Here is a 24,230-nt window from a genome sequence, read left to right as displayed (position 1 = left end):
GTTAGAGTACCGTTTTCATGAGGTAAAATCCCTTTTTCAGAAGTCTTGGGACATATTTTGGAGAGGTAATGTGCCCATTGGGAGAGGAAGGTTGCTTATTGGAGAAGATAGATAACCTTTGGGATTGTTAAAAGTGGACATTAATGTGTATGAAACAAAAAGAATGCATTTATTGAAACTGTCAAGTTTATGGAACTATCAAGCCGTCAAGGCATTTAAATAACCGGGTTTTCAAGTTCATAATAAAAGTCCGCAGTGTTAAAAGAAATTAATGCTTGCTATTTCACAATGTCTTTTGACATAAGCCTGAGAGCTAAACTTATAGAACCTGTGTTTACTGAATTCACAAATTATCCTTATCACTTTTGGGTGCTTGTTAATCCAGAGACTAATTGATAGCTACAATTGGTAATGAAGTGTTTGATGTGGAGCTCTGGGCACTAATGCTTCTCTTCGTAAGGGATTAACTTGCTGAAGAATTGCAGTGAATATTTAACTTACATTGGTGAGAGTTCTTTTTATTTTCACCGCAGGTGTTTTTCCAGAGATCTGCCCATGATATGTTACTGGGGGAGTTGGCATAGAGAGTGTAAAGGCAAAACACGGTATGTGGGGTACATGGGACATTATGAGTTTGCATAACGTCTTTAAGGTGCAATGGGTGTGTGTGGGAGGTATGAAGTAAGATTGAGGGTATAAGGGAGGTGCGGGAGGTTGATGTAACATGGAGGATATGGGGGTGCCATTAGGGTGTATAAGGTTGTCATGGATGTGGCCTGGGAATGTGCTAGAGGCCGGAGCAGAAGTGAGAGGTGAGGGCTACTGGACCACATGTTATTTTTGTTTTTTCAGCTGGGGTAAAAGTGACAGAGCACCTAGGCTGACCTATCAGACTGTTGCAGTCCTTGAAGTTGCTGCAGCGCTATTTCTCAGGGCAGTCGGCTCGAATTCTGTTCACAGTTTTGGAGAAGTGACTTTTGGGTTGTCTTATTCATTAAATGTCTGGGCCCTGAAGTTGATTCTGCCTCAAGCATTTGGTTAAAATATTCTTCATATTTTGTTGAAAAAGATGCTCCAGAAGTCATCTGCAAATCTTTGCATTGTTTTGTAAAGACTTGGCATAATGGTGTAATACCTTCTGTGCATGCTTATCAAAGCTGTGTCCATTAATCACTTCCTGCAAAAGCTACTTCAAGACCATCAGTTTTTAATGTTCATCGAGGTAAGGGACAGCATTATAGGGGAACGGATCACTTCCAATTCAGGGCTATTGCGTGAGCAACTCTAGGTTAGATACAGACTAAACAGGGCCAATGTTTCATCTGTTACTATTGGAGCAGGAGTTCTCTGCACTGCATAAACCTTATTTAAGATAACAAAAGCAAGTTTTATGCTGTAAGTTCATGCCCTCAATGTTGAGATTGCTCAAACCTACTATGTGTTTTCTCTCTGCAATCAGCAAAGCTGTAATTCCATCTCTCAGATGTGAATCACTGTGCCACCCAGTTTTTTAAAATATATTACGTATGAGCATACACAGCTGGCAAGTCTGTTGGAGTACTTTATTACATACTTAATAGCACAATCCTTTTATTCTGAGAATAATAAACCAATTTATGAATTGTTATATTGAATTGTCTAGAGTTGGAATTTGAACAGGGCAAAGTTAAACTATCCACTCATAGTGAAAAACATTTTCATGGCAATAAAATAACAGGAAATGCTGGAAACATTCAGCCAGCCAGGCAGGATTGGTGGACAAAGGACTGAAATTCAATGGGTCAGTCTTTGCTGTGTAAATAACAGTGACCTTAATAACGCTCATAGTTATTGAAGGGCAATTTGGACAACGTCTTCCAGAGATTGCAATTGAATAATTAAAATGGGCAATCAGGACATTGCTCCTTGAGAAGTGGCAGATGGAGTTTAATTCAGATAAATGCGAGGTGCTACATTTTGGGAAAGCAAATCCTAGCGGGACTTATACACTTAATGGTAAGGTCCTAGGGAGTGTTGCTGAACAAAGAGACTTTGGAGTGCAGGTTCATAGCTCCTTGAAAGTGGAGTCACAGGTAGATAGGATAGTGAAGAAGGCGTTTGGTATGCTTTCCTTTATTGGTCAGAGTATTGAGTACAGGAGTTGGGAGGTCATGTTGTGGCTGTACAGGACATTGGTTAGGCCACTGTTGGAATATTGCGTGCAGTTCTGATCTCCTTCCTATCGGAAAGATGTTGTGAAACTTGAAAGGGTTCAGAAAAGATTTACAAGGATGTTGCCAGGGTTGGAGGGTCTGAGCTACAGGGAGAGGCCGAAGAGGCTCGGCCTGTTTTTCCTGGAGCATCGGAGGCTGAGGGGTGATATTATAGAGGTTTACAAAATTATTAGGGGCATGGATAGGATAAATAGACAAAGTCTTTTCCCTGGGGTCAGGGAGTCCAGAACTAGAGGGCATAGGTTTAGGGTGAGAGAGGAAAGATATAAAAGAGACCTAAGGAGCAACTTTTTCATGCAGAGGGTGGTACGTGTATGGAATGAGCTGCCATAGGATGTGGTGGAGGCTGGTACAATTGCAACATTTAAGAGTCTTTTGGATGGGTATATGAATAGGAAGGGTTTGGAGGGATATGGGCCGGGTGCTGGCAGGTGGGACTAGATTGGGTTGGGATATCTGGTCGGCATGGACGGGCTGGACTGAAAGGTCTGTTTCCATGCTGTACATCTCTATGACTCTATGACTATGACTATCTTGTCAATAGCTCATCACTGAAGTACATACAAAGGTGTGAAGCTGCTCTATATCGTGAGGGCAAGGTGTTGTTACAGTCAGAGAGAAACTGGATGAGTATTCCAGAACCCAAGGCTAATGCTTCAGGAACATGAGCGTGTATCCCACCATGGGAGATCATAACTTTTGAAATCTACAAAAAGCTAGCCTCTTTGCAACCATGTAAACTCTGTCAATTGTTATTTAAACCCACTTGGTTTACTCACGTCCCTTAGAGAAAGAAATCAGTCATCCTTACCAGGTCTGGCTTCCATGTGATTCCAGACCCACAGCCATATGGTTCACTCTTAACTGCCCTGTGAGATGGCAATAAATATTAGAGAAACCCATTAAACATACAGAAACAACAGAAATGTTAGGGCTTGTGCATTTACTGTAAACACCTTTCAATGTTTTATTAAGTCTTAATTGCTATTATATAATCTCGCTGGCATTTAACATGAAATTTAAAAGTACAAAGTTTAATTATTGTTGAGGTTTTGAAAAACAAACTGTCTTTAAATTTTATTTTATATTTCTCACTGTTTTATTTCTCTCTTTCTTTCCTTCATATTCTTGTTTTATTACACTTTCTGTGTCTGATTTGACATTGAATGTTTGGCATTGTACTTCCTCGTTCAGACTCTGTACAGCTTATTAGCAATTCATTGTTCTGATTGCCAGTCCTGGTCACACAGAATCCAGATCCCTTTTAGAGAATGCTATGCCAAAGTAGGTTTCTAATCACTGTGGGCTCCAGCACAAATTCCCCTAAAAAAAGCCTTTGGCCAAGTTTGTCAATGATTGCAAATTTATCTCCAGATTTATAACCTCAAGCAAAAGTCATAATATCTCAGACATGAACTTTCTTTTCTTCATGTATGAATGAAATGCAGTCAATGTCTAAAACTGACAATTTAAGAATTTGAATTTAGAAGTCTGGAGTTCGAGAGCTGATTGCCATGATTTAGATGGCAAATCGAAATTTGTAATTTATTGCAAAAGGCAATGGGATATAATGGTACGGATGTTTTGCTACAGTTATTTGGTGTTGTTAAGGCCACATCTGGAATACTGTGCATGGTTTTTGTCTCCTTATTCATGAAAGGCTGTAAACTGTTTAAGAAGCTTCATTCAGTTGATACCTGGAATGTGGCTGTTACCTTATAAGGAACAATTGGAAAGGGTGGGACTGTATCCATCGGAATACAGAAGAACGAAGGCTGATCATATTGAAAGGATCTGAGAGCACTCGACAGAGTGAAAGACAGATCCCCTTGTGGGAGAGACTAGAATAGGGGACATAGTTTATTAATAAGGGCCTTTCATTTAAAATGGAGATGAGAAGGACTTTTTTTCGCTCAGACTTGAAAGCCTTTGCAAATCTCTTCTCTTGATCAGTGGAGGTTGGTCATTGATCCTTTTCAGTTAGAGGTAGATAAATGCTTGACAAACGTGGGACTCAGTGGTTCTAACAGGTGGGTGGGAATGTGGAGTTGAGTCCACAATCAGATCAGCCATGACTTTTTAAAGTGGCTGAGCAGGCTAGAGGGGATGAGTGGTCTCCTCCTACTCCTGATTCATGTGTTTGTAAACTCAAGCCTCCTCATCCACTATCGATGACAAGCCAATAGAATCAATTATGTTCTTGGCTGCAGATACAGTTCCTGTGAATGCTGAACCCCATATGGCTGTTTGAACTAAAGAGAGTGCCAATGAGCATGACAGTTGAGCAGGCAACAAATCAGACAGATCTCTTAGAAGTGGGGTGCTAGAAAAGCACAGCTGGTCAGGCAACATCCAAGGAGCAGGAGAGTTGACGTTTATGATGAAGAGCTTATGCTTGAAATGTCGACTCTCCTGCTACTTGGGTGCTGCCTGACCGGCTGTGCTTTTCCAGTGCCACACTTTTTCATTCTGCTCTCCAGCATCTGCGGTCCTAATTTTCTCCTAGATCTCAAAATCAGAGCTAGAGTATCAGTAAATCAGAGCTTGCCACCTGTAGCAGCAAAACATTTGATTCTTTCCAAATCCAGGTGTTTGAAAATTGCTGTTTTCTGTGAGTTTATAGAAGAAGGATAAACTGTATCTGTAACTTATGAGAATAGTTGTTCACTCACTACTTGGCACCATGCTGAGTTACAGGTCCATAGAGTTTGAAAGGTGCCATACACTTTATTCATGCATATAATAAAATCATAACTTAATTTTAAACTTACAAGCCAAACAAAATGGAATAAATCTGAATGCTGGATTTGAGAAAAAATGACACTGCGTTGCAAACTGTGCCGTGGATATTGAAATGCTACTTAAATTAGCAAAGTAAGTGGGAGATTGTCTGAATCTTAATTGACAAGATTAGGGCATCCGAATAGGGCTTGAAGGTTGGTCTTTACAGTCCATTCTGAGATAAGGTAGCTCAGTAGAATTAAACCAAAATAGGATGCTAGTGATTTTCACTATTACATGTTGGGGCTCAGCATGGGAAAAGGCTTTGCTTTGTACTTATTAAAGAGACAAAAACAATTGACAAATAATGTGAATTATCATCAACATTTTGTAGTTCATCTGATGGATTGACATGATTATGCGGGATTTATTTGTTGCATTGTGTTATGAAGATTAAAGACTATACATTTGCCAAAGGGTGTCTCCGTCCAGATGATTGATAGGCCAATATAAACTGAGCTATTACTAATAGGAGATCTTCCATCTCTAAACGACCATGACATTATTTTCATACACGGTTTGCTTCCATTCAGCTCTTGGGCATGAATGATTTCAATTTGAAGCATTAATGACAGTGTGCGTGGAGATGCCTATGGTACAGGACGATCCACCCCCTGAGCTAATGGAGATGGTGGGCAAATTTAAGTATGCAAATAACACAAAATGTCAAACCTAGCCCAGAGTGAAACTCTGCTCACCCTCCTGCTTCAAGGAGTCTGAGTGAAACAAACTCAGACAGTTGCAATCTTGTTAAAAGTGAGCATTGAATAATAGTATGAGACTTCCAGAAACTGGTGGTTTCACTCGAGAAATTACCAGATTTCACTTTTGGCTGCAAGATGGAAATGCGACTGCAATGATGAATGTTCTTTAATACAAGCGGCTGAATTTCTGGGTCAGGATCCCAGACTGGGTTGGCGTGTGATACCATCTTCAAGAAATGTAGAAACATGCAAGGTAGAAGGAGGAGTAGGCTATTCAGCCCTTCAAGCCTGCTCCACCATTCAATATGACTAGAGCTGATCATCCAACTCAGCTACATTCCTGATGAAGGGCTTTTGCCCAAAATGTCGATTTTTCTGCACCTCGGATCCTGCCTGACCGGCTGTGCTTTTCCAGCACCACACTCTCGACTCTGATCTCTAGCATCTGCAGTCCTCACCTTCCCCTTCAACTCAGTGTCCTGTCCTCACTTTCTCCCCATACTATCTCATCCCTTTCGCCATTAATACTAAGAAGATGGTCAGTGGCCAGATGGCATATTCACCATTTAAGTGATAATGGGCAGTGGGCTCCCAAGCTGGAAGGATTTAAGGCAGAAGGATTCAAGATAGAAGCTTCCAAGAAAACTGAAATTCACAATGTTGGAATTGGGTACAAAGAACTCCCACTCATTCAGCAGTACACAAACCTATGACTCAGGCAGTTATATGTTTGAGGTGCTCTCCAGTTTACTATCCATGTGGCTCACCCATATGCTAAGGTACCAAGAGTTGACAACCCCACTGATGCCTCCAAGAATAAAAAATGTATCCACCTGGATGCAACTGTGGGCAAACTGAGGAGAAAAATCATATGGTTGTTTAGAGAGATAAGGAAAAATTACTTGCATTTACATAGAACATTTCTCAATCACAGGATGCACCAAAGCATTTACAATCAAGCCTTTCAAATGCAGTCAATGCTGTAGAGTGAGAATCAGAGAATCACAACAAACTACCACAGACCAGAATGTGATAATGGCTAGATAATATATTTCTATTATGTTGAATGAAGGATGAACATTGGCACAAACACTGGACTAACTCCCTTTGTCTGTTTTGAATTTGCATCGTGAAATCTTTCATACCACCTTGGAGGAGCAGACTAGGCCTGGTTTAGCATCTCATCTGAATAACATCACCTCTGATTGTGCTACACTGCCTGGGTACTACCTGACAGTGTCAGCCTGGATTGTTCCACCCAAGTGACTGGAGTAGGATTTGAACTCACAGCCTTCTGAAATGGAAGTGTTACCAAGTGAGCCATGGCTGACAAAAAAATTATGATTGCTTTTGATTTTTTATGAACGTTCTGTGAGGTGAAGATTGAAAATAAAAAGGTCGGACAGGGCAGAGTGTGCTGGAAAAAAGGTGAAATCATTAACCATGCATCCAACTGCCTTTGGGTGCAGAGAGAACTCTCGGGCTACCCTGACATTCCACTCCCAAATGCCAATGAGCCTTGTTTGGACACAGGAGAGATTGGGAGCATTGAGTTGAAATTTGGGAGTTAACATCATTGGGGACTCATAGAATCAAAAAGCTCAAGTTTACAAATCCTTTCATTTCCCTGCTCTAACCCACAACCAACAAGAGAGCACCTGTGATGAAGATGCTATTGAATGTGGCAGATCACTACAAAAATTTGTTCAGATTGTTAAGACTTTGAGATAAAATTGAAGTGTTGAAGCAGGTAATCAATAAATTTCCACAGACTTTGCCTCTTTCTGTTCTAGTTTTATTGAACTTGCCATCATAAAATGAAAACGCACAAAAGGAAGCCATTCAACTCCTCCTGCCTATGTTCTGCTTTTGAAAGAGGTATCAAATCAGGGCCAGTCCTCATCAAAAACAAACATTTCTGGAGAAACTCAGCAGGTCTGGCAGCATCTGTGAGAAGAAAACAGAGCTAATGTTTTGAGCCCTATGACTCTGCATGCAGCAATTGGTTCTCTCCTTCTCCTGTCAAGGTACACGATCTCACATTACCTCTCAAAAAAAAACTAAGCATAATCTCACATTGTCTCATAAAAGAATTAGCATAAGGAATATAATGTGGGAAAATGTGAGGTTATGCACTTTGGCAGGAAGAACAGAGAAGCTGAATATTAATTAAATGGAGAAAGGCAAGGGCACTACATCACAGAGAGACTTAAGAGCACTCAGGCAGATATCAGAAAAATGCTGACGTCCGCAATCATCAGATAATAGAAGGCAGTTGCAATCTCGGACTTTATTTCAAAGGGAATGGAGCATAAAAGTAGGGAGTTCTCATTAAAACCAAAAAAAAAAGCAATAGTTAGATCACATCAGGACTAATCTGAGCAGTTTTGGCCCACTTATCTCAGGAAAAATTGCATGGCACTGGAAGCAGTCCAGAGAAGGTTCACTGGGCTGATCCCAGGTGTTGAGGGACTGTTAGGAGGACAGGTTGAGTACATTGGACCTGCACACAATTGAGTTTAGAAAAATTAGAAGTAATCTCATTGAAACAGACAAGATTCTTGAGGGGCTTGGAAGGGTAGATACAGAAAGGTTGGTTTCCCCTTGAGGGAGGATCTAGGACTAGAGAATGTAATCTCAAAGTAAGAGGTCACCCATTTAAAATGGAGGTGAGGAAGAATTTCTTTTCTTAGAGGGTGGTGAATCTGTAGATTTTTTTTAAATTTCAGAGGACTGTTGGGGCTGGGCCATTAAGGATATGAAAGGCTGAGATGTACAGATTTATGTATCAGGGTTATGAGGAAAAGGCAGTAAAGCCAAGTTGAAGATTATCAGAGCAGCCATAATTGCTTTGCATGGCAGAAGAGACTCATTGGGCTGAATAACCAACTGCTGTTTCTATACCTTTTTGTTTTATTGCCTACTCTTTTCTCTTCAAATATTTATTCAATTCCCTTCAGAAAGTACTACTCAGTAAACATTCACTGCTTGTTAAGGCAATCCATTCTAGATCACAATAACTTGATTTTGTTATCTTATTCAAAGAAGACGGATGATTTTAACCTATCCCATTGGCTGCAATGCAAGTGAGTCCGAACTGTATACTAACAATGTTTAGTTGTAGCAGGTGGCGGATATTAACTAGGGGTGTTAGTTTAGGAGGGCTGTGGTTTTAATGTGTAACACTGCAAATAAATGTTTATACATTGGTTAAAGATTGGTTTCATTTCTACCCTTCATGAACTGACTTTCTGGAATACAACAGTGAATATGGGATGGATGTGCAATTTAATATCACAACTTAATTTGTTTATTAAAATTTCTCCACTGCCCATCAGTTTAGTCGGATTTCACTCCATAAAGTTGCATTACAGTTAAATCAATGAAACAGGCAACAAACACATACTACAAAGTCTTGAGAAGAGCAACATTCCTTTTCACAAATGGAACTGGGTTAGATCTTTAATTTTAAAGAGGGTGAACTGAGACAAAACAGTAAGAAACTTCCCAGTACTTTGATTGACAATGCGTTCTATGTCAAATTGCCATCCCATAACCAGATCCTGGGATATTCATTAAATATTGAGTTGCCAGGCATGATATTTCTATTAAAAAGCTGGAAAGCAACAAAAGAAATATTTGATTTAGCATATCGTTATGAGTGAATTAAAGTTGAGAAAAAATTATTTGAGTCTTAACATGGAAACACATCACTTTCTCCATAGCAACATGATATCAGTTTCATCAACATATTAGATGCAAGAATATTAGTTGAACATATTGAGTACTGGCATCATAATATCAGCAAAATCTTTGGACTAACATATCTTTCAATCATTTCTCTTCCATAAGGTTGATACATGTGTTATAAGTTGCCACAAATACGTTTGAAAAGCAATGTTGGAGGTGAAGAAAATTGGCCATTAAATGTTCTTTAAATGAATAAAATACTGTTTTTTTTTTACTTCATTATTTCCTTCAGGTTTATAAGCTTGTTGTCTTCACGTTGCTGTTTGCTGATCCAACACATAATGACACTGCTGTGTAAGACCTTAGGACACTGAAACAACCTGGCAATGATGCCATAGAGCTGCACATCACTGGGTATAAATGCCACAGACTAAGCAGAGTTAGGACATTGGAAGAACAGAACACCAGAACTCCTCACCCTCTGGAAAAAACACTGATAAGGTAAGGTCTTGCACACATAAAATAGACACTTTAGTTATTCTTGAATATAGTTATAAGTCAGAGCTGGAATATCTATGTTTACCATGTATTGCAGTATGAATGTATAATAAATGGTATTATTTTGAAAGGCTAAAATTGAAAACAGTCCTTCTCTTGATTTCTCTTTAACTAGTCTGCAAGGAATGCAAACTCATGGTGAGGCATCAAGCCATTTGACAAAAGAGTTACAACCTCAAAGACACAAGTCCTGAATTGATCTTCGATCAAACCCTGTTCTGTTGGGACCGATGTGATCCACACTGGCCATCTAGACAATTGGTATCCTTTTTTGAACCACCCAAACGTGCCTGAGTTGCTGTGGCAGTATATATTTTTACATTCATGTTGTAAACTGGAGCTATGGTTAGTGATAGTAGAGACTTTGATTTCTTAACCACCACATGGCTGACCAGAAATCTCTCTGCTCCTACCACCTGATATTGTTGGATTTTGCGAAGATCTATAATTGATACTCAGCTTATTTGACCATGTTATTGACACACTTTCCTTGAATATCAGGTCCTGGAATTGAACTTAAACGCACAGCTGCTGGTTTGGAGTCAGGAACATTTCCCACTGAGCCACAAGACCTCCAGACAGACATTTCTTGACCACTTATTAACTTGAAAAGTTATTTCCTGGCATATGTTCCAGATAGATTAGGATTTGTACAGGGAACTCTCTGTAATCAAGCAGTTTTGTAAATATCTCCTTGCAAGTTTTGGGTTTATTTACAGTACTTTTGTTTTTACATTAGCATGAAATTCACAAAGGATAAACCTGCATCTGGAACCCCTATTGAATAAGCTGGTGCCCTGAATCCACACTCAGGCTGCATTAACATTATAACAGCAGTACTGTTGAGAAGCAAAATCACTGCATCCTGATATTCCAGAATGGGGGAGAGATTCCTCTGGAATCTACTCAGCGAATGGCTGACCATCAAAAATAAGGAAAAGGTTTTGATATCAGGACCATATGTTTGCCAAGGACTGGATGGAGGAATTAGAGTAAAAACTGCCCCCCAAAAATGTTGATACCACACTTTCTCCATTTTGAAATGGTAAAAATCGGAATTAAGGTTATAGTTCACTCAAAGAAACCCTTCAGATGAACAAAGAACCTTTTCTTCACTAAGTCTGAGGAAACAGAAACATTTCCCAGCTCGCTGTTACACATTTTTCTGTCTTCGAGCCCAATAGAAGGACAATTATGACCTTCTGACTTTGGAATTTTGCCTTTACTATATTCCCAGCTGCAGCCACATTTGTCCCTTTTGTCTGTAACCTGAGCATCGTACATCTATAATTGTCCGGTCTAAATAAGCTACAATCACAATTCATGCAGACTTCAGCAGATGTTTGAAACGGTGCACATTGATGCTCTACAGGCCTGTAATCTTTGTGGCGTTTAGCTTATGGGACTGGCACTTAATGGCCATCAAGTTGATGGTCCCAAAACCCAAATATACCCCTCCCCCCCCCCACCCCACCACCACTACTGCCATATCCTTTAATTTAAAACCTATGGCTTATCTTATTTCTATAATTTATAGCCTTTTGATTTGAAGGGACTACTCTTGATCAGGATTGCAAGTTAAAAGAAAATAGGTTCTATAAATGTCACTCTCCACACTATTGTTGTCTCAAACTTCAGGGATTAGTTCGTGATTGTTCCCTCTGGACCCATAAGAAAAACAAAGCAATCTTGAAGAGTACTTACTGAATACGGCTTCCTGGATCTGTATGCAATCTCTAATAATAGTTTGTAGCAAAAATAATCCAAGAACACTGTTGACGTGGACAAATTACATAAATTATATTTTGCATTTTGTATCTTCACATTGATTGAATGTCCCAGGGTGATTGCAGTCTTAAGTGCGTTTTGCAAATAATGCCTGTGGCATTCTGATGGGATTTATTGTGAGAACGCTAACAGTAATGTTCCTTTTTGCCATGGTTCAAATGTCATTACCATCAGTAACTACACCGGTGAGAAGAGAACAGGCCACAGGGCGATTTTAACTCCCTGGTGGAAATAGACAGCGATCCCAGTTGAATTTTAGCTGTGATTAGACACATTATAAACTTCTGGACTCAACATATGATTCAATAATTTCACTTTAAAACCACTGCTCAACCTTTGTTTCAGACATCAGCTGATTGTATATACTTCGCTGTTCTTTTAAGCATTCCCGACTTCCATCCCTTCATGAAACTTCGCCTTTTTGCTTCATGAACTCGTTACATGCTCAAAGCACTTTTTAAAAAAAATTACTCATGTGTTGTGTCTGGGGTAGCATTTATTGCCCATCCTTAACTGCCAAGAGGGCAGTTAATAGTCAACTATATTGCTGTAGGTCAGGAGTTATCATAGGTTAGTGCAAGTAAGGACTGTAGATTTCCATCCCTGAAGGACATTGGTGAATTAAATGGACTTTCACAACAATTGACAATGGTTAAATGGTCACTTATAGGTCAATTTGTTATCTCAGACTTTATAATGCATTCAGATTTCACCATCTATCAAGTGTGAATTGAAACCCATGTCTTCATAACATTGACCTGCGTTTCTAGTCTGACCATATTACCACTAGGCTACCACCACCTCCCCTGACGTACTTGTGACATTTTCAATTCTGGTACAAGGTCACTAGTATGAAAAGGTAACTCTAGTTGTCCCTTCACATATGCTGCTGGACCTGCTGGGTCGCTGAAGCATTTCAGGCCTGGAACTCCCCTGCTGACAACTGGAAGAAGGCCACTGGCAGAAAAGTTGGTCCCCTTCATTTTTTTAAATCAGATCTCCATTAGCGTTTGCAAATCTAATGTAATTATTCCACCCTGCACTGGATTTTTTTTTTATCTACCTCACCTTCTCATCCTATGATACGCAATTCCACAAAGATACCTTCTACATCCAGCTATACATACCGCAATGGCTACATCATTGAATGGAAAAGCATTCACTGTTTTTGAATGCTTACCAAAGAATGCTTCAAAAGCAGGTAGCACATGTGGGTTGGGGGCTTTTGGAGTCTCTCTCTCTGCAGTTTATTCTCAGCTTATGTCCCTGCTGAAGACAGTGGCAGCCCATTTGCAATTCAGCAGTCACAGAGTATGGGGAGGACTTGGTTGCCCTCAGGCTGGTGCACTTAAGCGGTGGCAATCAAGTGAAAATCCAACCACAAGACCCAGGACAGCCATAATGGGAGGAGTCCTCTCACAGGCCAATGAATACAATTGGGGCGACGGGCAGAGGAAGAGGCAGCATGTAGGAACAGTGCTGCTCTTTGGAGCTAGGAGGCATCTGATGGCTCAGAGAGGTTGGGTTACAGAAGGAAATCTGAATTACCTGTATCCAAACAGGACCTTACATTGGCTGAAGCAGCATAGTTAGCCAGACAGGCTGAATTTCACAAATAGTACAGAAGGTTCGTCTGAGGAGACAGAGAGACTCTCTGCTCTTGATCACTGACTCTGATTTCATCCAGTTAACTAATCAGAGGCTGTCAATGTACCAGCAAAAAAGACAGGAAGATTGGGAAGAGAGTGCATTCAATGTTATTTCTACGTGCCCTCATTGTGATGATAGTGAAACTGTACTGGGAGCAATTAACACTGAAAGCCATGCATACCATAAGAGAGACTATTTACTTTGCTGCATTCCTGAAGAAGGGCTTATGCCCGAAACGTCGATTCTCCTGTTCCCTGGATGCTGCCTGACCTGCTGCGCTTTTCCAGCAACACATTTCCAGCTCTGCATCAGTAAGGGACTTCCATCTGTGGCAGAAAAGTCTAAAACCAGAACACTGCAACATGCAAGTCACCAAGTGGTAGATGGCACTGAAGAACAGAATGTACTCTGCTTAGGGGAAAAGGTAGTTCCACAAGAGAATTGCCAGTATGTAAATATCATGGTCAATGGTAGGAACAGGGATTTTAACTGAACACAAGAGTAGAGGTGTCTATTCTTTCAGAAATGACACCATGGCTGAAACCTGAATTTCTCTAAACCCCTTCAACTGAATGGTGCAGGAGTTATTTTACTCAGTGGGCACGGACAGATGCACGCCATATTTCAATATAATCAGAGAGAGGTCATTGAAACTTTGTACATCATTTCTAATCAATATTTTGCTTCATTAAAAACAGAACAGAGAAATGTGTGTAGCTTGGAATCTTCTTTATTTACCAGCTGCAGAAGAAATTCAAGTTCATTCAATATTGCAAAGAAATTATTACAGCAGCAGATCAGCATTCAGTGAAGAAACTACATTTGGAGGAAATAAAAGTTCTTTCCATTCTCTTTGAGGTAGGCAAGTAGGAGTGGGAGAGAAGTACATTGAGGGCTAAAGTGACCAGCTGCCTAATGATATTCTAGACCTGAAATGAGAGAGGAAAGTGGAGAATGACAAACAAAGTGTCACTGATATTAACGACTTATTGCAGTAAGAGGTCCTGAACCTTATCTTACTCTTTGAAGTTAAAAATCACACAACACCAGGTTATAGTCCAACAGGTTTAATTGGAAGCACTAGCTTTCGGAACGACGCCCCAGTTCAACACCGGCATCTCCAAATCATTACTCTTTGAAGATAGCACAGACGAGTTCAGTCCTGATGCCTTTGCTGTGAAGGATCAGCATGCTTTTCACAAAAGGGATAATGATGCATATCAGTCAGTTCATTCTGTAGATGGCAACAATGACAAGTGGTAATTACCACTTGATGCAAGAAAGCCATCATATGAAGAAATGCCAAAAGTATTCTCATGATAGCTGTTGTATACAAATGCCTAATGTTGTTGAATCGGTACTCAAGTCTTGAGATCAGAAAAATTCCAAGGTGCTTATTACAAATCTTAACAGTGCAGTAGGCATACAAGAAGTAATTGCTCTGAGTCTGAAACTTATCTTCACTACAGATGGTGATGACACATGACATGATGAAGTTTCTGACATGTTATTGCCTGACAAGGAGCTAACTCATACTGAAAAGATAATCTGAGAAAAATCACTGTCTAGAGGAAGAGAAATTGCTATAGTATTAGCAGGAAAATCAGTATCCTCATATAATTCTCTTTTTCACATCACACTGAAACTTCCATTCCCATGTCTCTTGGCTGCAGGTAGCATATGCACATATTTAGCATAGGCACAATAGCTGGCATGGTGGCTCAGTGTTGCTGTTGCCTCACAGCATCAGGGACCCAAGTTCAATTCTAACCTTGGGTGACTGTCTGTGTGGAATTTACACATTCTCCCTATGTCTGTGTGGGTTTCCTTCCAAAGATGTGCAGGTTAGGTGGATTGGCCATGGGAAATGTAAGGGGTTGGGCCTGGGTGGGATACTGTTCAGAGGGTCAGTGTAGATTTTATGGGCTGAATGGCCTGCTTCCACACTGTAGGGATGCTATGATATATCTTCAGTTCTTAGCATCCTCTCACTGTAATCTGTGATTCCCACCATTTGGCTTGAGGACCTTTGATGAGCTGCCCCCATTTTTCATCGACTGCCTGCCACATTTAATTAATCAGGGAACCTGTCTCCTTGCTAATTAAGAGGGTGTCCTGGTCACAACTCGAAATGAGAGATTGTTTCCTGGAGTGATCTCCAGATGTGGAACTTGTGTTTCCTGGTCCAGCAAGATTTTAGCTGTTGGCATCAGAAATGAAAGAACTGTGCACTCATCCGCTTTCCAGCCAGTCTCTCCTTACTCATTCTCACTTATTGCCTGCTGAAGTTCTGTTCTCACTCCAATCCCTAACAGAAGTAGTGACTGAAACAGATTATAGTTTACAATCATGAGACATCTTGTCCAGGGGAAATGTCTCAGATTCTCAACCCGCCAAACAAGATGGAAATATAATCTTTTGTTTCATTTTGATGTTTCTATTAAGTAGACATTTGACTCATTCAAGACTTTGAGAAGCGAATATATTTTCTCCCTTCAAATAAATAGAGTTGAAGGTTTTACCTTTCATGACACGACTTGGCTCATGGAAATCACCGAGGCGCCAAATAACTTGCTGCAGTCAATTCAGTACCACATTAAAACAAGAAGAAAATCTGCAAAGAGTATAATTCATAATTATGTTTAATATTGCAGTGAAAACAAAAAAACCAATAACATCTGGAAACAAATATACTGGTCCTCACTTTGGAAGTATACAATACGAGCTGGACAATCGTGTGTGTCATTTGAGCTGAAAAATGTGTTGCTGGAAAAGCGCAGCAGGTCAGGCAGCATCCAAGGAGCAGGAGAATCGATGTTTCGGGCATATGCCCTTCTTCAGGAATGAGCCTGTGTGTCATTTGGTGGTTTTACCCATTTTTCCTGTTGGGTTCTATTCTTCCTCCTGTCCTCTTATGATGTTCTATGTTATACAATATTTTCTGTCCAGGAGAACACGAGGGAGAGTTGTGCAGGACTCTGCCACATATGCATAGATAGCGATAGAAAAACCGCAGATGCTGGAATCAAAAGTCGACAGGCAGGAGGCTGGAAGAACACAGCAAGCCAGGCAGTATCAGGAGGGGGAGAAGTCAATGGTTTGGGTGGAACCCTTCTTCAGGACTGGGGGTGGGTGTGGGGGTCTTCTTCAAGGACCGTTCCCTCTGACAGTCCTTGGTCAATGCCACCCCCAACACCAAACCCCCAGGTATCATCCACTGCAACCAGAAAAGATGCAAAACCTGCCAGTACACCACCTCCCTCACCTTTTGAACAATGTGCTATTCCTCTCTGTCACCCAGACAGCCCTCTGCGGCACCACCTCCATTCCCCATTCCAACGCTCTAAACACCCCCCTTCCCAACGCAATAAAGTCAGTCCCCCTTGTCCTCAACCACCACCCCACCAGTCTCAAACGCATCATCCTCAAACACTTTCACCAACTTCAAAAAGACACCACCATCAAGAACATCGTCCACTCCCCACCCCTCTGTGCCTTCTGCAAGGACCGTTCCCTCTGACAAACCTTGGTTCACGCCGCTCCTGCCATCGAACCCCAAGGTACATTCCCCTGTGACCAGGAAAGATGCAAAACCTGCTGGTACACCAACACTGTCACTTCCATCCAGGGCTCCAAACAGTCCTTCCAGGTGAGACAAAAATTCAACTGCTTCTCTTCCAATCTAATTTACTGCATCAGGTGCTCCCGATGTGGACATCGCTACATCGGGGAGACCGAATGTAAAGTTAGGGAATGGCTCACCGAGCATCGCAGCTGGGTCCGCAGGGGCTGACTAGACCTCCCAGTCACCGCCCATTTCAGTTTTCCCCCCTTTCCAACATGACCATCCTTGGCCTCCTCCATTGCCAAAACAAACCACAGCTCCTCTTGGAGGAACAACACCTTACCTTCCACCTGGGCACCCTACAGCCTGGAGGGCTCAACACTGAGTTCTCCAATTTCAAATAACCTCCCTCCCCATCGTCCGACTCCCTTCCCAGCCCCTCCCCCCCCTTCCATCCCTCCCTGCCACCAACCGGATTCATTTCTCCCGTTGACCAACCAGGTCGTACACCCTACCTGTCTTCATCTATCCCCACTTCACCACCCTGCCCCCACCACCCCCTTTATCTGCAGCTTCCCCCCACACTCACCCTCAGTCCTGAAGAAGGGTTACACCCAAAATGTCAACTTCTGCAACCCCTGATGGTGCCTGGCTTGCTGGGTTCTTCCAGCCTCCTGCTTGTCTACTCATGCATGGAGTCACTCATAGACAGAAAGGGTAGGATGGACCATATTTTAACTCCTCCTTCTTGTGAGGGAATCTCTTTTGTATGTTACATAACCCAGTTATGATCCAGATATTATTTGTGTGAAATGTTGAGTGTACATTTGAAGCCTATTATTTTCTACCACAGTATACTCACAGGGTGAAATCTTCCCAGTTTTAGAATAAATTGGAAGGCAGGAGAGATTACAACAAGAGACAAGTGGCCTGTTAGGACCTACTCAAACTTCTGACAATCAGGCACTTAAGTAATTGAGTCATAGTGTCCCTACAGTGGAGAAAGAGGCCATTCAGCCCATCAAGGTCCTCCAAAGAGCATTCCTCCCAAACCTAGACCCCCTGCCCTATCCTGGTAACCCCACATTTATCATGACTAACCCACCTAGCCTGCACAACCCTGGACAATATGGGCAATTTAGCATGAGCAATCCACCCTAACCTGCACATCTTCAGACTATGGGAGGAAACCGGAGTAGCCGGAGGAAACTCATGTTGACATGAGGAGAATGTGCAACTCCATGCAGTCACCCGAGGCTGGAAGTGAACCTGGGTGCGTTGCGCTGTGAGGCAGCAGTGCTAACCACTGATCCACTATACCACTCATTGGTGGCCCACAGACTTCCTACTGGGAATAGGACCCAATTGAGGAAGTACTGCCTGCCAAAAGTTGTGCGTCAATCAGAAACTATCAGTTCAAGCAGTTGGCAGTGCCACAAAGAGGGAAATGGGATGGTGCCAGGGCTATAGTACCCACTGCTCTCTAGGATGGAAGGGTGACCATGAAATAGATGGGTGGTACGATCTCACTGTGTGGGGGTTTATGGGTTCATCCTCAAATGGACAGCTTGCCCAGCCTGAATTACCTGTTGGATAGACTGACTCTACCTCATCACATCTGTAATGTGAGAACCCAAGTAAGAATAGGCCTCTTGAGTAAAAATTTATCTATCGCTTAAACCTCAATTAATGTCAGGGTGGGAAGGTTAGATTAAGGTCCTCCTGTTTTTATGTGGAGGCAGAAAAGTGCTGGTATTCTGGGGCATCAGCCAATCACCTATTTAAATTTCCTACCCATCAGTTGGCTCACTGCCATCCAGGCCAGAAGATTCCACTTGTAACAAAAGTCTTACGATTGACCTCTCTGGTAAACATTGGTGCATTATAAATATGCTCCAAGTCTCTCCACAATAATTATTTCAAAGTCCGGTACTGAATATTTAGAAAAATGATCTATTTACAGGGAAGGTTGGTGACATGGTGGTATTGGCACTCGTCAGGTAATCCAGAGTCGAAGAGTGGGGTGCTGGAAAAGCACAGCCGGTCAGGAGCAGGAGAATCAACAATTCGAGCATAAGCCCTTCGTCAGGAATGAGGCTTATGGCCCAAGGGGGCTGAGAGATAAACGGGTGAGGGGTGGGGCTAGGGGGAAGGTTCCTGGGAATGCGATAGGTCGATGAAGTTAGGGGTGAAAGCAATAGGTTGGAGAAGAGGGTGGAGTGGATAGGTGGGAAGGAAGATTGACAGGTAGGACAGGTCAAGAGGGTGGTGCTGAGTTGGAAGGTTGGATCTGGGATAAGGTGGGGAGAGGGGAAATGAGGAAACTGGTGAAATCCACATTGATCCCTTGTAGTTGGAGGGTCCCAAGGTGGAGGTTGAGGCGTTTCATCCAGGTGTCAGGTGGTAAGGGTTTGGCGGTGGAGGAGGCCCAGGGTCTGCATGTCTATGGCAGAGTGTTCGGCCACGGGGAAATGGGGTTGTTTCGTGCATATGTTCTGGAGATGTTCTCTGAAACATTCCACAAGTTGACGTCCTGTCTCCCCAGTTTAGAGGAAACCACATCAGGAGCAACGGACACAGTAGATGATGTGTGTGGAAGTACAGGTAAATCTCTGGTGGATGTGGAAAGATCCTTTGGGATCTCGGATGAAGGTGACCTGGACAGAACCCCACTGGTCTTTACCTCCACCCCATCAACCTCCTGATACATTGCATCATCCTCCGCCATTTCTACCACCTATAAACAGACTCCACCACCAGGGACATATTTCCCTCCCCACCCCTATCTGAGTTCTGTAAAGACCATTTCCTCTGCGGCTACCTTGTCAGGACCATGCCTCCCCATGATCCCGTGCTCCCCCCCCCCCCCCCCGCCCCCCTTTCTGGCACCTTCCCTGCCACCGCAAGAATTGCAAAACCTGTGCCCACACCTCCCCCCTCACCTCCGTCCAAGGCCCCAAAGGATCCTTCCGCATCCGTTGGAGATTTACTTGTACTTCCACATATGTCATCTACTATGTCCGTTGCTCTCGATGTGCTCTCCTCTACATTGGGGAGACAGGATGCCAACTTGGGGAATGTTTCAGAGAACATCTCTAGGACACATGAATGAAACAACCACACTGCCTTGTGGCCAAACACTTTAACTCTAAAGGACTTTAAAGGATTGGACACTCTGGAGGCAGGAAACATGTTTCCGCTGATGGGTGAGTGCCAAACCAGAGGACACAGCTTAAAAATACAGGGTAGACCATTTAGGACAGAGATGAGGAGAAACTTCTTCACCCAGAGAGTGGTGGCTGTGTGGAATGCTCTGCCCCAGAGGGCAGTGGAGGCCCAGTCTCGGGATTCATTTAAGAAAGAGTTGGATAGAGCTCTCAAGGATAGTGGAATCAAGGGTTATGGAGATAAGGCAGGAACAGGATACTGATTAAGGAGGATCAGCCATGATCATATTGAATGGTGGTGCAGGCTCAAAGGGCAGAATGGCCTACTCCAGCACCTATTGTCTATTGTCTCCCCCTCCCACTCCGCCAAGGGCATGCAGGTCCTGGGCCTCCTCCACTGCCAAACTTTTACCAACCGACACCTGGAGGAGGAACGCCTCATATTCCGCTTTGGGACCCTCCAATCACATAGGATCAATGTGGATTTCACCAGTTTCCTAATTTCTCCTCCCCCCACCTTATCCCAGATCCAACCTTCCAACTCAGCCCCACCCTTATGACCTGTCCATCTTCCTTTCCACCTGTCCGCTCCATCCTTTTCTCTGACCCTGTCACCATTACCCCCACCTTCATCTACTTATCGAATTCTCAACTACTTTCCCCACAGCCCCACCCCCTCCCATTTATCTCTCAGTCCCCTTGGTCCACAAGTCTCATTCCTGATGAAGAGCTTATCCTGAAATGTCGATTCTCCTGCTCCTCAGATGCTGCCTGACCTGCTGTGCTTTTCCAGCATCACTGTCTTCGGCTCTGATCTCCAGCATCTGCAGTCCTCACCTTCTCCTAAATCAGCCAGAGACCCAGGTTAAGATTCTGGATGGAAGGGCTCAAACCCCACATGAAAATGAGCAGAAATTTAATTCAATCCATTAATCTGGAATTTAAAGTTATTTCCAGCAATATTGATCATGAAACCAGCCCCCCAAAGTTGTTGTAAGAAGTCGTTCATGTCCTCCAATGAAGATTTGCTATACTTTCCCCCAGTCTGGTCTACATGTAAAATCAGACCACAGCATAATGGTTGACTCTTAATTATATCATAAACTCTCAAGGAAAGTCTATATCTCTGAATTAGTCATATGCTTGAAGGATTATGACCTATACTGACAGTTACCCAGGGGAGTTAGAGAAACTAAAACCTACTCTAATTCCTGGTTAACCATGAGTTCTTCACCCCCCCCCCCCCCACCACGATCCCTCCCCCACCCTGATTAAACCTTTCCAATGACCCCTACCCACCCCCCTCCAATTCAACCTGACCTAACAGCCATCTCCATCCATCATCTCCCAGACTCGAGCCACTAAAACCCAGGGTCTTCACACCCTCCAATACCTCTTCCTCCCCACCCCCAGCTTGGTCTCCCTGATCTGACCCAGCATCCCTCCTGACACAATGTCATTTCAAATCACACCCTGACCTGACCCCAACCCTGATACACCTCTGATCCCACTCAACTGCTCTGAACCGCATCCTAGCCTCTCACCCAATTAGCTGCTGCATTATCCCTCACCTAGCTATCACCCTCCTTCCTCACCCAATTAACTGACACGCTCACTTTCTCCCTGTAGCTTGTCAAAATGCTTTTGGGTCCTTTAACCCTTGGAATCCAGCAATTCCTGCTTTCACAAAGGGGGTGCAGCTTGGCCTCTATTGTGCTGCGCTGGCAGATTCCCAGATCAGTTCCACATTTTTCAAAAAGCCAAATCCGATGTTCAGGCCAGAAATGTGGTGTTCCATGGTAGGGGCAATCCCTGGGAAATTTGGCTTAAAACAGGCTTTGCACAGACCTGACTCCCTTCAGTACCCAGTGGGTTAGTTGACCTGTTAAAGAAATTCAAGAAGGAGCAACTTTGAAATCCTGAGCTGAGCAGTCAGGTCTGGGAGGTGTGAGAAATTTAAAAATCAGTTGTTTCAGATTGGAATGAACCTGTGCGATACTCTAGGTCAAGTGGTATGCTGTGGTCACCTTGAAGCATTTACCTCTCAAATAAGAACTTGTTCAAGTAAGTTCAAGTAAGAACTCTCTCACTTTACTGTTTCTAAGTACTGAAAGCTATCACATACAAATGGATTCAGGTCAGGATGGGAGATATCAGAGGCCAGTTATAAAATATGTAACTCCTGGTGACATAATGAGACAGCTTTTCCTTTTGTTCAACTTCATCTTTTCATTAACATGCTCAGCCCGCTTCCTCTTTTGACAGGATTGTTCATTATTATTATTATTATTATTATTGTCCTAGCTTTAGTGTCCTCATTCCTTTCAAGTTACAGTTTGTGATTTAGCTAATTTCATGTGTGTGTGTGTCTGTCTGTGTCGGCAAGTATGTGTGCATATATTATGTGCATGTGTGGATGTGTGTGTGTGGGTATGTGTGTGTATACATGTATGTGTGTGTATAAGTGTGTGTGCGTGCATCTGTGTCCATTGGGGTCTTTGTATTTGTGTGTGTATTAACAGGAGGATATGAGGGAGGAAGAGAGCTTCTTCAAGGAAGGCATCCTTGTAAGAGGATTCGCAGTAGGTTAAAATCTTCGAGGAGAAAGTGAAGACTGCAGATGCTGGAGATCAGAGCTGAAAATGTGTTGCTGGAAAAGTGCAGCAGGTCAGGCAGCATCCAAGAAACAGGAGAATCGACGTTTCGGGCATAAGCCCTTCTTCAGGAATGAGGAAAGTGTGTCCAGCAGGCTAAGATAAAAGGTAGGGAGGAGGGACTTGGGGGAGCGGCATTGGAAATGCAATAGGTGGAAGGAGGTCAAGGTGAGGGTGATAGGCCGGAGTGGGGTGGGGGCGGAGAGGTCAGGAAGAAGATTGCAGGTTAGGAAGGCTGTGCTGAGTTCGAGGGATTTGACTGAGACAAGGTGGGGGGAGGGGAAATGAGGAAACTGGAGAAAACTGAGTTCATCCCTTGTGGTTGGAGGGTTCCTAGGCGGAAGATGAGGCGCTCTTCCTCCAACCGTCGTGTTGCTATGGTCTGGCGATGGAAGAGTCCAAGGACCTGCTGCGTTTTCCAGTAACACATTTTCAGCTGTGTGTATTAACACATGAGTGAGTGGGTCTGTGTGTGTGTGGATATGCATGTATGTGGCTTTGTGTGTTTGTGTGTGAATGTGTATGTGTCTGAGTGTGTGCGTGTCTGTGTGCGTGTGTCATGAAAATCCAAAGCAGGTCAGGGATAATTAGAACTGCTATTCTTAGTGCATCTAATCTGTCTGGCATTCAAATCTTTGCATCATTGTTTGACATTGGATGCCCATTGGAACAATAAACCACTGAAGGAATTTGTAATGTGGTGGTGAGAAAACTGGGTTTTGTTGCACAAGTTACTTGAAGGAAGAACATCATCTGCCTAAAGAATCTGGTTAAATGGTGCACCTTCAAGTTCAAAACAGGGGGTGTTCCTGAATAGAGTTTTCCAACAGAAGGACGAATCGACATTGTGCACATGCAGTATGTTATTTATCAGGCCAGTATGAAAATCAGGATGGGAGATGAGCTGACACTGAAATACATTTCCCAGAGTGCTGCATTTATCAGTTACACAGGGTCTGCAATGGATCTCGGTGTCAAACACCAAATCTGGCAGAGATAACATGAACCTCCTGACATCAAAGGAGATCTCGGGCGTTTTGGTTTTGTCCTTTTTATTCTGTTATTAGGAAATGGGAGTGACTTAAAATGGTTGTTCATTGGAAGGAAATTCTTTCATAAGCATTTTGTTAAAAGTGTGGAATGATGAACACAGATGGGAAACAATATGGGAATCGCTAGGCTGACACAGAGCCCTGACCTGATATCGGACCTTAATTCTTTATCTGTTGAAAACAATATCAAATGAATTACTGCCAATCTCTAAGTTGTTTAGTTCCATCGAAATTCAGAGTTGCAGGAACCAGCTGTGGTCAGTGGTAGCTTTGGCATTTTTGAGTCAGGAAGTTGTGGACTCAAGTCCCACTCTGGAGAGGTGAGTATAAAATCTGGGCTGGCACAGCAGTGCAGTATCAAGATGTTAAACTACTGCCCCAGTGTTCTTCTCAAAGGAATAAATGATC

At 42.8% G+C, this 24,230-nt stretch overlaps 1 protein-coding gene across 8 annotated transcripts in view; it reads right to left on the bottom strand.

Moving 5' to 3' along the window:
- chrm3b (cholinergic receptor, muscarinic 3b) overlaps positions 1-24,230 on the bottom strand; it is a 746,602-nt gene that overhangs the window by 115,599 nt on the left and 606,773 nt on the right. For 5 of the 8 annotated variants that reach the window (XR_015758371.1, XM_087991240.1, XM_043695579.2 and 2 more), the window contains one exon: positions 15,907-15,998. The exons of 1 other annotated variant lie outside the window; for it this stretch is intronic. The gene's annotated coding sequence lies outside the window, so the exon portion shown is untranslated. Of the gene's footprint in view, positions 1-3,024; positions 3,083-15,906; positions 15,999-24,230 lie in introns of all 8 variants that reach the window. 2 more of the 8 variants (XM_087991239.1, XM_087991238.1) reach the window with 1 other exon arrangement.

The sequence above is a fragment of the Chiloscyllium plagiosum genome, unplaced genomic scaffold (genome assembly GCF_037043375.1).
Source record: "Chiloscyllium plagiosum isolate Xiang-an unplaced genomic scaffold, Cpla_swu_hap1 HiC_scaffold_10, whole genome shotgun sequence".
Taxonomy (NCBI): Eukaryota; Metazoa; Chordata; class Chondrichthyes; order Orectolobiformes; family Hemiscylliidae; genus Chiloscyllium; species Chiloscyllium plagiosum.
The sequence above is the reverse complement of the archived record's forward strand: the minus strand, read 5'-3'. Positions and strand labels throughout refer to the sequence as shown.